The sequence below is a fragment of the Camelus ferus genome, chromosome 31, assembly GCF_009834535.1.
Source record: "Camelus ferus isolate YT-003-E chromosome 31, BCGSAC_Cfer_1.0, whole genome shotgun sequence".
NCBI classification, from domain to species: Eukaryota; Metazoa; Chordata; class Mammalia; order Artiodactyla; family Camelidae; genus Camelus; species Camelus ferus.
The window spans coordinates 17268725-17283349 of NC_045726.1; the positions used below are offsets into that span (position 1 = coordinate 17268725).

Here is a 14625-nt window from a genome sequence, read left to right on the forward strand (position 1 = left end):
ATCCTTCATTTCTAGCTTTCAAGCAATTAAAGGGGCCAAGATTTTATTTATAAACGTTACAAATAATTTTTAATTATTAGGATTAAAGAGTCATAGAAAAGGTAAACCTTCCTCACCCAGTTTTCCCTTTTAAAACACACACACACACACACAGTTTTGTCAGACAAGTAACACATTTCCAACGTGAAGATCCAAGCAGTAGAAAAGGAAATAGAGTGGAAATTCAGTTCTTGAAAACGCAGCCTTCTAGCTCTTTCCCTCTGCATCGATAAACATACCCAGATCATTTTCCCCTCCACCAGTTTTGAATCATATAATACTATTTATGACTCTGTTTTTAAAACTATAATTTGGAGATGGTTTTCTGTGTTCGTCTGCAACCTCTCCCTTACGGTTTTAGGGAGATAAATAATATTCTATCGTATTGAAAAACTACATTTCATTTAATCTTTTTCCCTCTTGATGGACCTTTTAATTATTTTCAATTCTGTAATGCCACAGTGTTTAGGTTTCAGTATTTTTGTAGATATACAAGACTAGATACCAGGCGGGGGACTGCAGGTCAACGGAGATGCCCGCTTGTCATGCTGGATTTATAAATTGATTCTCCAGCAAACAATGTGTGAGAACATCTCAAACTTTTGCCAAGAATGTTTACTTTCAATTTGAAATGCTGTCATTGGTGGCCTTGTTTTTTGCGATCCTTTATTGATGCATGAGACTGAACATTTAAGACAATGCTTTATTTCTTTTATATTTGTTTTCTTCTTTTCTGTGACCTTGTTCATTTCATTTACTGACTTTTCCAGGATTTATCTTTTTGTTACTGATTTGTAAGAGTTTAAAAAATATCTAAGGACATTATGCTTTTTTCAGCCAATTTATCTCTCATATTCTTAATTTTTATGTTTTTTTATTGTGCAGATGGTTTTATGTTTTCTCTGGTTAAATTAATTCATTTTTCCATGTATAACTTCTGGCTTTTACACTTTTCTTAGGACATTCTCTTCCATGTTATATTTTCTTTTTCTTTTGTCTTCAAATTTGTATCTATGCATTTTGAGGACTGTTAAAATGCCCTTTTATTTAAACACATTTATCTTTCATACATCAGCCTGCTTCTGGACTTCTAAATTCTATTCTGTGGACTTGCCTTTTCTGTTTCAAAACTGACTCTTTGAATTATTACAACTGTAAAATGTGCTTTCATATCTGGCAGGGCAAGTCCCCCTTCTCAGAGATTTCTGCTTGGCCAGGGTTATAATTATTCCTCCCATTAATATCTTAGAACTAGCTTGCCCAACTCCATTTAAAAGCTGCTTATGAGCTAGCCCACGCATTTATCTGCTGCTGAATGAATAACCACACTATGGCTCATTCACACGAGATGTTAGGCAGAAATAAAAAAAGGAATTGAACTACGGATATATACAACCACTTGGCTGAATCTCAAAATAATTACACTGAGTGAAAGAAGTTAGACACAGAAGAGCACATACTGTAAGATTCCATGTATATAACTTCTAGAAGAGGCAAAACTGACCCACAGTGGAAAAACTCAGACAGTGCTTGCATCTCAGTGGGAGTGGGGATCAATTGGCAGGTGTTTGGGAGAACTTTTGGGGATGATGTTACTATTTCATGCTTAATATCAGTTTCTGTTACACACGCGTATCCGCCCCAAACCTTAGGAAATGCTCTCTTAAGATTTGGGCATTTAATTGGTATATTTTCTTTAAAAAAAAGTAAAAAATTATTGACTCTAGCTGATGATATGTCCATGAAATGTTTAGGGTGAAATGTAATGGCATCTGCAACTTTGATATGCATTAAAAAGGACAGATTGATGGGCTGATGGAGGAATGGGTAGATGGACAGTCTGTGATGAAGCAAAGATGGTGAAATGTTAAGAGGAGTTGAGGTGGCACATACATGGATGCTCACTGTCAATGTTTTCAATTTTTCCTTTGTTTAAATTTTTCCCTAATGAAATATTGGGAGGAAATCCTGTTGAATTTTGACAAGCCTTCCACTGAATTTAAAGGTTTAGTTGGAGAAGAACTGATACTTTTACCATATTGCTTCTGCACTGAGATGTATGCTGTGTGTCTCCATACACTCAGGGATTCGCTCTACCTTGAAGTACAGGTTTATGGGTTGTTTGGGGGGTAGGTTTTGCACACTTCCTGGTGGTATTGTATACTTTTGATCCGACTGGGGATTGTCTTCCCATTACGTTTTCTAGTTGGCTGTTGTCGTGCAGAGAGAAGTTTGATTTTTATTTGTGGACCCTTCATCTGGTGAACTTGCTGAGCTCTCTACTAAGGTTTAACGATTTGTGAGGAAGTATCTTGGATTTTCTATAGATACAGTCATTTTGCCTTTTAAACAATGACTGTGTTTGACAGTATTAATTTCCTCTGTATGTTTCCATTCATTTCCAGTACTGCTTTCTCATTCTTTTTTAAATTTTGTTGACAAAAATGAGTGCCAGCCACAGCGAGCAGACCCAGGTGGGGAGGGCAGGACAAAAGGTGGAGGGTTGGCAGGAGTGCTGGCGCCATGTTGGGGCTTGAAGCCATGACAAGGACGCGGAGCTCTGAGGTGCGGGGAACCTGGGTATGCACCGGGAGTGACTCAATCCAGTTTGCCTGTTAAGATCCTCCCTTGGGGCCTCTTGGGGGATGAGTGAGGGAAAGCACATAGAGTTCGCCATCTACTGACATAGCCCAGGCAAGAGGTGACAGTGACTGGATTTTTGGTGTTGGAATGTGGAGGAGGGGAGGGATCAAGGGTGACTCCAAGCTTTTGGCTTGAGCAACTGGGCGCTGTTCAGTCTGGGGAGGAGTGGGGAGGAGTGGGGAGAAGGAGGTTGGGGTGAGCGCAGTGGGGTTCATGTTTGGGCATGTTGGTGATGCCTGTTTGACATTGAACTCTAGTTCAGTCTCTAGTCAGAGATCTCCATTGTGTTTATGTGCAGTGACTTTTGGAACTCAAGGACAGGACCTTTCATTTCAAGTGAAATTCGTCTTGGCAGACTTGACCTATGTGAGTCTTTGAAGATAGACAGTGGGGTCTTGGAGGGGGTGACAGAGCTCCAGCTGGACTGAGCCAGTATGGGTGGCCCGCAAGAACCTAGGAGCTCCCTGGAGAAGGGCGACAGGGTGGATGGAGAAGATTCTGCAGCAGAGACAGACGAGGACAAAGTTGACTGGACGGTGGACCACAGTGGTGTGGCGGCTGGTGTGGAAGGCACAGAGCAGGCGAGCTCTGTAAGCTGGTTAGTTACCGGACGAGCTGAAACTTACTCTGGGAAGCTGATCGCTGATGTGGGTTAATTTTCCCCTGGGTTATTTCCCTGTTTCTTTTTGTGTTATTGACAAATAAAGGGAGAAGCATGAACAGGAAAAAAAAAATTGAGTTTGAGGTTCAGGAGACTGGGTTGTGTCAAACAACAGTAAGCATTGAGGCTGCAAAGAACAAAGAAGATCTTTTTTGGGGGGTGGATCTTAAGAATTGCATTCAAGATACAGATCTGAGTAACATGGGAAGTGTTCCAGGGAAGGGGAAGAATCTGAGGTGAAACCACAAGGCTCTACTCCAACTCAAAAAAAAAAAAAAAAAAAAAAAAACCAAAGGGATTGTCCTTGAGGGACAGGTGGTCAGGAGTTGTTTTAGGGTAAGGGTCTGGCAAGTCTCTTGAGTTTCTGGTGTGTGATCTGGCTGTCTCTGCTAGGACAGCAGTGTTCGAAAGGTCAGGTTCCAGCCGGCTGAGGGTGCGTGAGTCACACGCCCTCAGTGGCATCCCGGCGCCTTTTAGAGAGCTCTCTCAGCCATGCCCACTCCACTTGGATCTCTTCCTTTCACAGCTGGAGGCACAGGTTTGGAGGCCACCAATGCGAAGGCGACATGGGGAGGGGCCAGGTGAGCCAGGTCGGTCAGCACTTCAGAGTTGGCAGGAAGACAGAGTCTGGCCCCGGAGCCCGGGAGGAGCACCCAGTGGTGGGAGGAGGGCCTGGGGAGTGTGGGGTCTGGAAGCCGAGTCTGGGAGGGGAGTCAGGGACAAGGAGTCACTCACTTCCAACACTGGGTCCTGACTGCAAGGGCAGGGGCATCCTGCTGGTGGCCGTCTGGGGTGGGGGGAGTTGGGAGAGAGCATGGTGGAGAGGGGTCAAAGAAAAGCGGGGATGGGTGTCCCTGGTGGCAGGACTCACCTTCAGATTTTTACCCCAAAAGGGACGCAGAGGAAAGAGGCAGCAGCTGAGGGCTGAGGAGGTAAAGGCTGAGCGTCCCTTTTAGGACGCTGGCCGTGCTGTCTTGGCTGATTGAGATGCCCCGCTGAAGAGCGTGACCTTGACAATGAAGGACAGAGGGGACACGGAGGATGGGGTCTGTGCCTGGAGGGAGAGGGCGCCACCGAGAGGAGACAGATGCTTCACCCAAAGAGGTTTAACACCCCTCACTACTCGGGGTATCTAAAGCCCTCTTGGACCTTCTCTGAAGACACTGAGGAGGCTGGTTTTAATGCATCCTCCTGTCTCTCCATTCATTCTGTTCGCGGGTGTTTTCTGGCCCGCTGGTTGGGTTGGCACATCTTCACGGTACTCCCTTCCCTCTGGCATGTGGTGCTGAGCGTCAGTTTTCAGCTCCTTGAGCTGGTGGGCCCTGCTCTCCTCTCAAGGAGGGTCCCGCTGCCAGGAACTGGCCCAGGTGCCTGCTGGAGTGACCCTGGGTTGGATAAGGCTTCCCTTCCGGGGAGGGGCCAGGCTTCACCTTCCAGGCTCTGACTCGGTGGCGTCTGGAGCCCGGACCAGTGACTCGGGCTGCAACGCCCTGCGTCCCTCCCTGCGTGACCGTCGGGCTCTCCACCCGCTCTGAGGGCCACCGCATGGCCCAGGCCCCCTCCCCTCCAGCCCTTTGGTTGTTACTATCTGCACTCTGTTTCTCCAGCAAGGTGGGTCTCTTTCTTTCCCCCTGACAGTAACCATCATCACTCTGGCTTCCTGATGGTCCTGTTTCTGACCTGCTGCTGCTTCCTGGGTTTATTTTTTCTGAGTGATTCTTTCTTATTATCTCCACTGAGCATCACGAGCCAATATTTTTTCAACCATCACTTCCTTGGAGAACCTGTCGCCTCTTGCGATGTTAACGCACTCTCCACACCGTGTCTGCACTGTTGTCTCAGTTTCCGTGGCCCTCCAGACAAGTTTACCCTCTTCTTTACGAGTTGTGTACTCTTTTGAACTTTCCTCTTTTTTCCCCTCTCCTTTGAACTCTTCTGTTTGGGGAATGGTCGCTCCCATTCTCTGCGCTGACCTTCATCTGAGACTCGCATGGTCTTTGTTTCATCCTCAGGGCTGCCTTCCCAGGACCCTGGGCTGATGCCCTGGGCATGGTACCTCTTCTCCTGCACCACTGTCAGCCCTGCTCCTTCTTCGCTTGAGGGATCCCAGGCCACACTGATGGTCCTTCCTCCTGCAGGTCACACTCCAGTGGGCCCAATGCATCCTTGGGTCTCTAGAATCCCCCTGTGGTCCCCTCCTGCTCTGTGACACCTTCTGCAGCTCCCCACTGCCCGGCGGCCATATCTCAGCACTTTGGTTTAGAAGCCGTGGGAGGAAGAGACACGGGAAGCTCCTTGAGTGGAAAAGTCTGGAAGGAAATGTTACTTTTCCAACATATTGTTGAGAAATACTTTCCCCTCAAAGATATTAACGAGTATGTCTTCCACCTGCAGTGGAAACTTTAAAAAGAGAGCTGTTCTTTTAGGCCACGCAGGCCTCATCCACGAATGGGTGTAGGGCACCAGCTGACCCCAAGTCTGAAACTGACCCTCAGGAGGAAAGTAAAGTCACTCCAACGCATGTGGGAAAGCTCGTTGGGGCACAGGGAAGTCTGTATTTTTGTCCTGATGCTGTGAGGAAGCTGGTGGCCAGGCCGACAGTTGGAAGGCTGCGCGGACAGGCGCACCTCTGCACCCACACAGCACGTGCGGCCCCAAGCGCCCCTATAATTAGGAATCGCAGGCACTGCGGTCCCAGCCAGCCCGCCACAGGCATGGCTCCCCGCCGCCTCCCTCAGGGGGTATTTCGGAACTGGGGGTTTTGATTGTATTTTTGCACGCGATCCACCTTGGATGGCATCAGCAGGGCTGGTTGAAGGCCCACACCAAGCTGCCTTTTTCAGCCCTTCGCTGAGGGGCAGGCCCGGGCTGTGGCTTCAGTCAACGGCAGCAGGAGGCCAGCTGAGACGGCTGCGGAATCCCACAGACGGTGCCTGATTTCCGGCAGATGTCCCAGGCACCAGGCAGGAGAGCCCACCACAAAAAGGGTTGCGTAAAAAAAGGCCTGCTCAGTGTGATCCCGCCAGCCACAGGAGGCTTGCCCCCAGCTTGGAGCGTGGAAAGGTCCAGGCAGAGCTGAGCCCACAGCCCAGAGTGTCCCTTCTGCTAGGATGGCTGCCCTGGGCTGTCAGGACAAGATGCTGCTTCCCTGACTCCTGTCACCTCTGGGCCTCTGGGCCTCTGACCCTGAAAGATGGGGGCAAACTGCACAGACAGCCCACTTCTCCCTTCCTGGCCCAAGTGCGACGCTCAGGGCAGGACCTGGGAGACCCCATCAGAACTGGGAGCCGACAAATGACCCACTGACTGCCCACTGTGTGCCCAGCATGTGCATCAGTCAGCTGGTCCCTGGGGACCCCGGGCGGGCTCGGGCACAGGCCTAGGGTGGGGACATGGAGGGGACCACAGAGCAGGTGCCTTGCTCTGGGCACTCTCAGCTCGCTCTGACAGCCCAGGGCAGCCGTCCTGGCAGAAGGGATGCTCTGGGCTGTGGGCTCAGCTCTGCCCGGACCTTTCCATGTGCCCGGCTCTCAGGGTTCACATTTGGGACCGGGGTGTGGGCAGCAATGAACAGATAAGCAAGCTGCCTACATGGTATGTCTGATGGTGCCAGATGCCCTGGAGGGAAGACACAGGGGAGTGAGGGCAAGAGGGAGTGGGGTGGGTAGCAAGGCTGCAGGGAGCTTGGGATGCTGTGCCCCACCCCCGCCCCCGACACCGCCCCTGTCACACTGGGGGCAGGGGCCTTGCAGTCGGGGAAACTGAGGCTGAGAGCACCTCCAGATGGAATGTGAACCAGTCTCCTTGGTCTCTGTACAGAGAAGCACAGGAAGAGAATTACTCTGAAAATGAGGAAAACCAGAGGACTTCAAAATTTACCGATTGCTGGGTTTTATTATTGCAAAGCACAAAAGTTATCCCGGATATGCAGCAAAGAGGGCAGGCCAAGCTCGCAGTGGCCTCGAGCCTCGCATCCTGTCCCCTGCCCCCCGCCCTCAGGCCAGGTCCATCTAGGCCATTTCCTGCCTCCTGCGCTTCTCTCCCTCCCTCGCCCGTGCTCCTCACCGTCCTGTCCCTGTCCTCCCCCAGCTGTCCTCTCTCCTCCTGCCATTGCCACTCATACCCCCTCCTCTCCTGTTCGGCCAGCCTGTTTCAGAGCAGCTAACACTTTCTCCCTCTGGGCAGACTCTGGCGGGACCCATGAAATGGGCTGTGTGGTCCTCCCTGGAGAAGCCACATTCTCCCCAGGAAGGTGCAGGATGCCCTGACGAGGAGCAGTTTGGGCAGCTGGACGCGCAGCGCAGCCGCCCATCCAAGCCTCGCAGAGCCGCGACGTGAGGGACTCCGGATCCCATCAAAGAGGCGGGCAGCAGACAGGAAGGCAAGGGACCGGCTCGGCCCAGCTGCACCTCGAGGGGGGCCGCCTGCCCTGGGGGGCAGCGGGCCGGGAGACAGGGTCTCCCTCCGGCTGTGAGCTGCGCCCCTCCGTGGGCATCACGAGACCTCTCTGCACTCAGGGCTCTGAGGGTGACGAAAGCTGCCTGGTGTTTGCCCGTGGCAGAGTTGCAGTGAGGAGAGCATGACCTCTGAAAATATACCACAAAGTAAAGGATGCCCTGCTGAGGTCCATCTTAACCAGCAGTGTTCTCGAGTTTCAAGGAGTCTGGACATGCTAAGTGCCCAGCTGAGCGGTGTCTCTGTCTTACTTAGCCCTGCTTGATTCATTTTCCCCTTTTTGAACCCTGGATGCCTTTGGCAGCCCGCGGCCTTCCAGACTCATCTTCAGGATGAGATTGCCGAGCACGTGCACAATCCACAGGCCGTCACAGGAACCCGAACCTCTCTGTGACAGGACCACGAGAGCTACAGTCCTGTTGTGGGTTGTTGCCCACATTCACAGCCGAAGTCAGCACGATGTGTCAGTTAGAGGTGAACGAAAATAGAGATTCATTTTCTCCATCCGTGCCCATGTACCTCTTCTCCAAATTCCATCCACAGAATCTTGGGGGAGCTGTGGCCCCAGGTTGAGGATGCTGGAAAAAGAAACATCATCTCTGGATATTTTATTTGGACATTTAGATGAACTAATTCAGATATTAAAGGGTCCAGTGATGTGAAAATTCCATTTTTTAAGTGAGATATTTTTAATTCTGTTTTTTTTTTCCAATAATCCACAGAGGAAATTCTTCTAGCTAGAGGGGACAAGTATAGTGTGACCACTAAAGATGAAATGAGAAATCAGCTGCAGTTTCCAAGTGAGAGCTGACTTCCTAACGGGGGTCCTGCAATTTCCATCTTGAGTTGTAAAGTGGTCCCTCGAAGGAGGTGGGAAAAGAGGGTCAAAAGTCTCCCTGGTGGCTTTACTTCTTCTATGTGGGCTCTGAGGTTCTCAGAGGATCAGACCTGGGATCAGCTAGATTACAGAGGATCAGAACTGTGACCCAGTAGCTCCTAGAGGATCAGCACTGGGATCAGGTAGATCACAGAGGACCAGATCTGGAATCAGGTAAGTCACAGAAAATCAGAAACAGGAGGAGGGAAGAGCATCGCTAGCTGGAGCACAAGACCATCTATCTGTGCACGTGTTTTGTGGCAAATTCCAGACACACAGCTTCTCTGGGGAAAGATGTTTCCCACACATGGGCTAAAAGAACACTCAGCACGCGGAGTCGCTCAGTTCTTGTGTTGACAATTTCCGTGTTGATGACGATCGTAAAGACACATGCTGAACAAGTGATGGATGACATTGTCTTAAAAAAAGCAACATGGTGTATGACATGGCAGGAAGAACAACTTACAGGGGGTAGATGGGGAACAATCATTATTAATACTACTTGTGAAATAAATACAGGAACCTAAAATATTATTAATACCTCTCATGTTCTTTCCACAGCCCCAGATGAAATGCAGTTTGTTTTCCTTTTTTTTTTAATTGAATAATAAAATAGCCTTCCTGGAGAAAAAAAGAAAAGGCTACACTGAATTGTTGGGAGTCACCCTTCATCTTTCATCTCACAGCATTTACCCCTAAAGCTTCTTTTGTATCCAGATGTGCGTCTCAGGCACACATTCGCGGCAGGGCTGAGAGTTGCCACTTACGTGCTGCACAGTGGGGGTTGGAAGACTTTCTAAGAAGAAGGCGGTAAAGTGGAGTCCAGGCTGGGGCCCTCGGGACACACGCGCCCTGGCCGGGGCATTTGCTGGTGTCCACAGACTCGGACAGACTTGGTCCTCACCCCTTTTTACATCACAAAGGGCTCCTGGCTCTGAGAAGACTGGGCACTTCCATCCTGAGAGGTCAAGTCTGCACTGTGAGAGAGGACAGCAGACTTGCAGCCTGCCTGACCCCCACCGCCATGAATTCCCCTCTCCCTCCTCGGGGCTGGCCCTGAAGTGCGAGGAGGTTCTCCCCGTGGGGACCAGAGGGAAGATGCGTTTGAAACACCCCGTGCTGTGGCACATCTTCGCTTTTATTTTTCCTTTAAAAAGAGGCAATTCTTGCTCCTTACCCAGCTCATAACAGCACTATGAAGACTCCTTCAGCGGTGCCTCCTTGAGAAAGTGCTGTCAGGATAATATATCATCCATTGGCTGAAAACTGCCACGTGGCTGAGAAGCTGGTTTTCTTGGCACTTCTGTGCTTGTCACGGGGTATGCTACTCCTCTGCCCTCACCTCCAGCCGCCACGAGCCCGTGCTCTCAGGACTTGCTGCCCCCTGGCTGCCCCGGTGCGCAGACAGGCGGTGATGATGTCAGCTGCAGAGGGAGGCACCCGGCGGCCCCGACGTCTTCCTCCAGCCTCCAGTGCATTCAGCCTGCACCTGCCGTGCCCTTGACGCGCGCCTGCTCCTGCCAGCTCCCCGTCTGCTCCCTGCCTCCAGGTTCTCCTCTTCTGTGACCAAACCCATCACAGTGTTCTGATGGATCATGAAAACAGAACAGGTAAATGCTTTCTGGGCATCAGTTTGTCCCTCTTTATGGTGCGACAATTTCCCAGTTGCCGTGGGGGGTGGGGAACAAGCCTTCTTGGTGACAACACTTCTGCTCTATTTTTGAGCTACAGAATAACTTGCTTTCTAATTTCTGGTAGAAGGGTCTCCCCAGTTCCACGCTCCAGGTGAAGGGCTCAGCCGGGACTCATGGCCATCATGCATCTCCAGAACAAGATGTTCCCTCATCAACCCTGCGGGCAGTGGTCCCAGCCTTGCCCGCACAGCGCGACCCCCTGGGGAATTAAGACTGTCCCTGTGCTGCCTGTCCCAGATCCTCTGACCGAGTGGGTCTAGGTGGGACCTGGGTCCCCAGGAATTTTGCAGCTCTCAGTGACTCTGCAGGGCGGCCAACTTGCGGAACCACCGCAAAGCTTAGCATCCTTTCATTTCATCCAATGAGAACGAAGCGTTCTAGTCCCACCGTCTCCTTACTTCACGGCATCACCCCTCAGCTCCGTGTGTTTTCTGAATGCCTCGCATTCTGAGTCTGCCTGTGTACATCTGGACGTGGGGAAACACCACCAACATTAATTACTTTGAAAACCAATGGCTGGTAAACACTTACAAAAACTTAGCTGCACTAACGTATATACATAAAACAGATAAACGACAAGATTATACTGTACAGCACAGGGAACTATGTTCAACATCTTGTAGTAACTTGTGGCGATAAAGAATCTGAAAACAATGTATGTATGTTCACGTGTGACTGAAGCATCACGCTGTGCACTGGAAATCGGCACAACATTGTACACTGACCATACTTCAATTAAAAAAAATATATATATGCATATATACACGCACAAAAAAAATTAAGCTGCATTTTCAAACTTAGTTTGAGGGACTAAGTTAGAGCACATCTATTTCCACCACTGGGGACAATGGCTGTGAAATGGCTCCTTCATCCTGTCGCCTCGGCCGGCACTCCCGCCCCGGATGAGGAAACCGCTCAGGCCTGAGACTGGCCCACAAGTGGCTTCGATTTACCGCGGGCCCCGGGCCTTTCCAGGCCGTTTCTCTCCTTCCTCCTCTGTGTCTGCAGAAGAGAAAGAAAGGATTCAAGAGAGGTCTGACTGCTAGTTCTTCCTGCAACTTTCTGTTTTCTCACTCCAAAAACCACATGCTCCAAACTCAACTGCTTATTCCCGATTCCTGAATCCACCGTTTGACTTTTTTTTCTAAAGACAATTTTTTGGGAGCAGTTTTGGGTTCATAGAGAAATTGAGGGGAAGGTACAGAGATGCCCCACAGGCCTCCTGCAGTCACATGCAAGGTGCCCCTCCTTGTCAGCATTCCCCGCAGACGGTACCTGTGTGACAACAGATGAACTTACATTGATATGAGCCCATAGTTTACGTTAGGGTTCACTCTTGGTGTTGTACATCCTGTGGGTTTGGACCCACATATGATGACGTGTATCCATCATTATAGCATCTTACAGAACAGCTTTACCACCCTAAAAAATCCCCTGTGCCCCACCCACTCATCTGTCCCCCGGCCCTCACCGTTGGCAACCACTGATCTTTTTTCTGTCTCCGTGGTTTCGCCTTTTCCAGAATTCACAGAACTGAGATCACACCGTACGTGGCCTTTTCACACTGGCTACCTTCAGTTAGTAACGTGTATGTGAGATTCCTCCATGTCTTCTCATGACTTGGTAGTTCAATTCTTTTTCGCTCCGAATAATATTGCACTGTCTGGATGAGCTACCGTCTGTGTGTCCCTTCACCCACTAAGGACATCTCGGTTGCTTCTGAGTTTGGGCAATCATGAGTAAAGCTGCAATAAACACCTGTGGGCATGTCTTTGTGTCCTTTAGGCAAATACCAAGGAATATGATTGCTGGATCATACGATAAGAGCGTGTTTCATTTTGTTAAGCTGCCAGACTGTCCTCCACAGTGGCCGGACCATCAGCGTTCCCACCGGCAGTGAAACAGGGCCTTGCTGCTCCACACACCAGGTTGGCTTTCAGTGTATCAAGAAGGCCACGGGGTTTGCCCCAGTGGCTGCAGCACTAGCTTCCTGTTTAAAACAGAAGAAAGAAACAAAGGGGGCAGCAGAGAGGGAAGCGAGTGGATCCCAGCTGGATGGATTTGCTTTGCATTCCCTTTGGTCGGCTGCGCCCGCAATTCAGGCAGTTGCGATCCAAAGCCGGTGGGTGGTGCCAACCGGCCGGTGGTGGTGAAGGCAGATGAGGCCGCCAAGGGTGCTCCCCTGCCTCCAGGCTGCCTCTCCTTTAGAGCTGCTGCTGTATTGAAACTAGCACAAGCCCACCCCCAGTTTTCACAGATCTGTTTTAAGGTGGGGGTCATTTTAGGGAGCAAGACTGCAATATTCCTGCCGATGATGTGGCTTTTCTCGTACCCATCTCCCCTGAGGAACCGTCGCAGGATGGAGCCCTGTGGACCCAGGCAGGTCACCTTACTTGTGAGCGTGTTCCTGTTGCCAAGGGACTTAGATCAGTTCATGCCCGGGTGAGAGGCTAGAGGCCTCCAAGGGCAGAGGACCAAGGTCAGTGAGCCTGGCTCTGAGCTGAGTGACAGTGACCACACCAACCAGCAGGACGGGTACCCAGAGGTCCCCCATCCCCACCCAGAGCTGAACATCCCTGGCCTGGGAGCTGAAGGGCTCCGTGAAGCTTTTCTCCATCACTTCTTCAGACCCAGAAGCTCCTGGCTTCCTGAAAACCTGCAGCCTTGACCCCCCAGCATCTTTTTCCTCCACGTGTGTCACTTCTTCCCTCTTTCCCTGTCCACTGGGCAGTGAGGACAATGAAGGTCGTCGCGACACAGACTGCGCTTTCTGATGGCTGTTCTGCGGGGGCGTTGATCAACCCAGGAGGCACCAGGTTTCTAGGAAGCTGGGTTTATGTGAAAGTATTGCTGTATGTGAACGAGCACCTACAACGACCCGTAGCAGGTAGGATGAGCCACTTAAGAGAAAAACCACTGTCTGGATACGTTACATGTCCATACAAATGAAATCTTAGGGACAGTCCATCCTGTTACATTCACTACTCCTAATGCAGATTGGTCTTTTTTTTTAAATTAAATTATAGTTGGTTTACAATGCTGTGTTAGTTTCTGGTGTACAGCACAGTGATTCATATATATATATACATTTATATAGTCTTTTTCAGATTTTTTTTGTGATAGTCTATTACAATTGAATACAGTTCCCTGTGTTATACAGTAGGACCTTGATGTTTATCCATTTTATATATGGTCTATATTTTATATACACTATATAGCAGAGGGAACATTTTGACGATTCTTGGTGCAGAAAGTTCTTAACCTCTCTCGGTGGTGTTCTTGATCTGAACAAAGTGGAGCATTTTGGAGAAACTCTATAAGGCTGAACACTTCTCCCAGGAGGCGAGAATTGGAGCAGAGGCCTGGCTAGGTGGGCGTGGCTTGTGGGCTGCTTTTGGTGCTGGACGTCAGGCTGCAGGTGGAGTGCCTGGCAGGATGTCTGAGGGCCAGAAAGGCTGGTACTTGAATCTCATTCGTTAGCTGGGAGATTTTGTTAACTATTCCACTTCCTTCGGCTTCTGTGTCCTCATCTGTAAAACACAGAATGGAACAGTCTCTGCTATTCTTTACTGATTAAATTTGCCTCAGGATGGAAGGGGAAGAGTGTATAGGCCGCCTGTCACATAGCAAGTGCTTGATAATGGGAACCATTATTATTCTGTTTGCATCTAAGGGAACATACGCGTGTTCCTCTGGGAAACGTCTGGGATAGTAAAGCAAATAACAGAATCACCCTGGGACTACATCCCGATGTGATTCCATTGTCTACTGTTTACCATTGTCATTATTTACCTCCTGTGATGTAGCTGTGGGACTGACTGAGCTCCAAGAGGAAAATGACTTCACATTGGCAGGGTGAGAGATGCCACTTTTAAATTTGGTTGAGACTTGCCAGGCTCTTTGTGTGCACAGAAAGATGAGCTCAGAGGCTGGGGGCAGGGCAGGTAACAGCCAGCCCATCCCCCGGCCACGGGCGTCTCCCCACTTGCTCTGAGGCCATGATGTCACCGCCTGTGGACATCTCCAGGTGAGTCAGGGCATGGAGGGACCGGCGTGTCATGCCACGATGAGGCAGCAGTGGGCCCTTGCCCTCCTTGGATAGTGTGCAGGGTTGTTCCTTGATGAGAAACTCAGCCAGAGCTGGCGTGGGGCTGCGCAGCAAACAGCTCCAAGTCATCGCCATCGTATTAACACCTTCTGCCCTTTAAGAATTTCTGAGTCGGCCATAAAATCTGGCCAAAGACAGTTTTGCCCAA

The 14625-nt window shown here is 50.0% G+C and overlaps 1 long non-coding RNA gene across 1 annotated transcript; it reads left to right on the forward strand.

The window, feature by feature from the left end:
* Positions 1–6735: 6735 nt before the first annotated feature.
* On the forward strand, positions 6736–11100 carry LOC116660762. The gene is made up of 2 exons (XR_004316375.1): positions 6736–10285; positions 10434–11100. It is a non-coding gene; the product is annotated as an uncharacterized LOC116660762 (long non-coding RNA).
* Positions 11101–14625: the final 3525 nt, after the last annotated feature.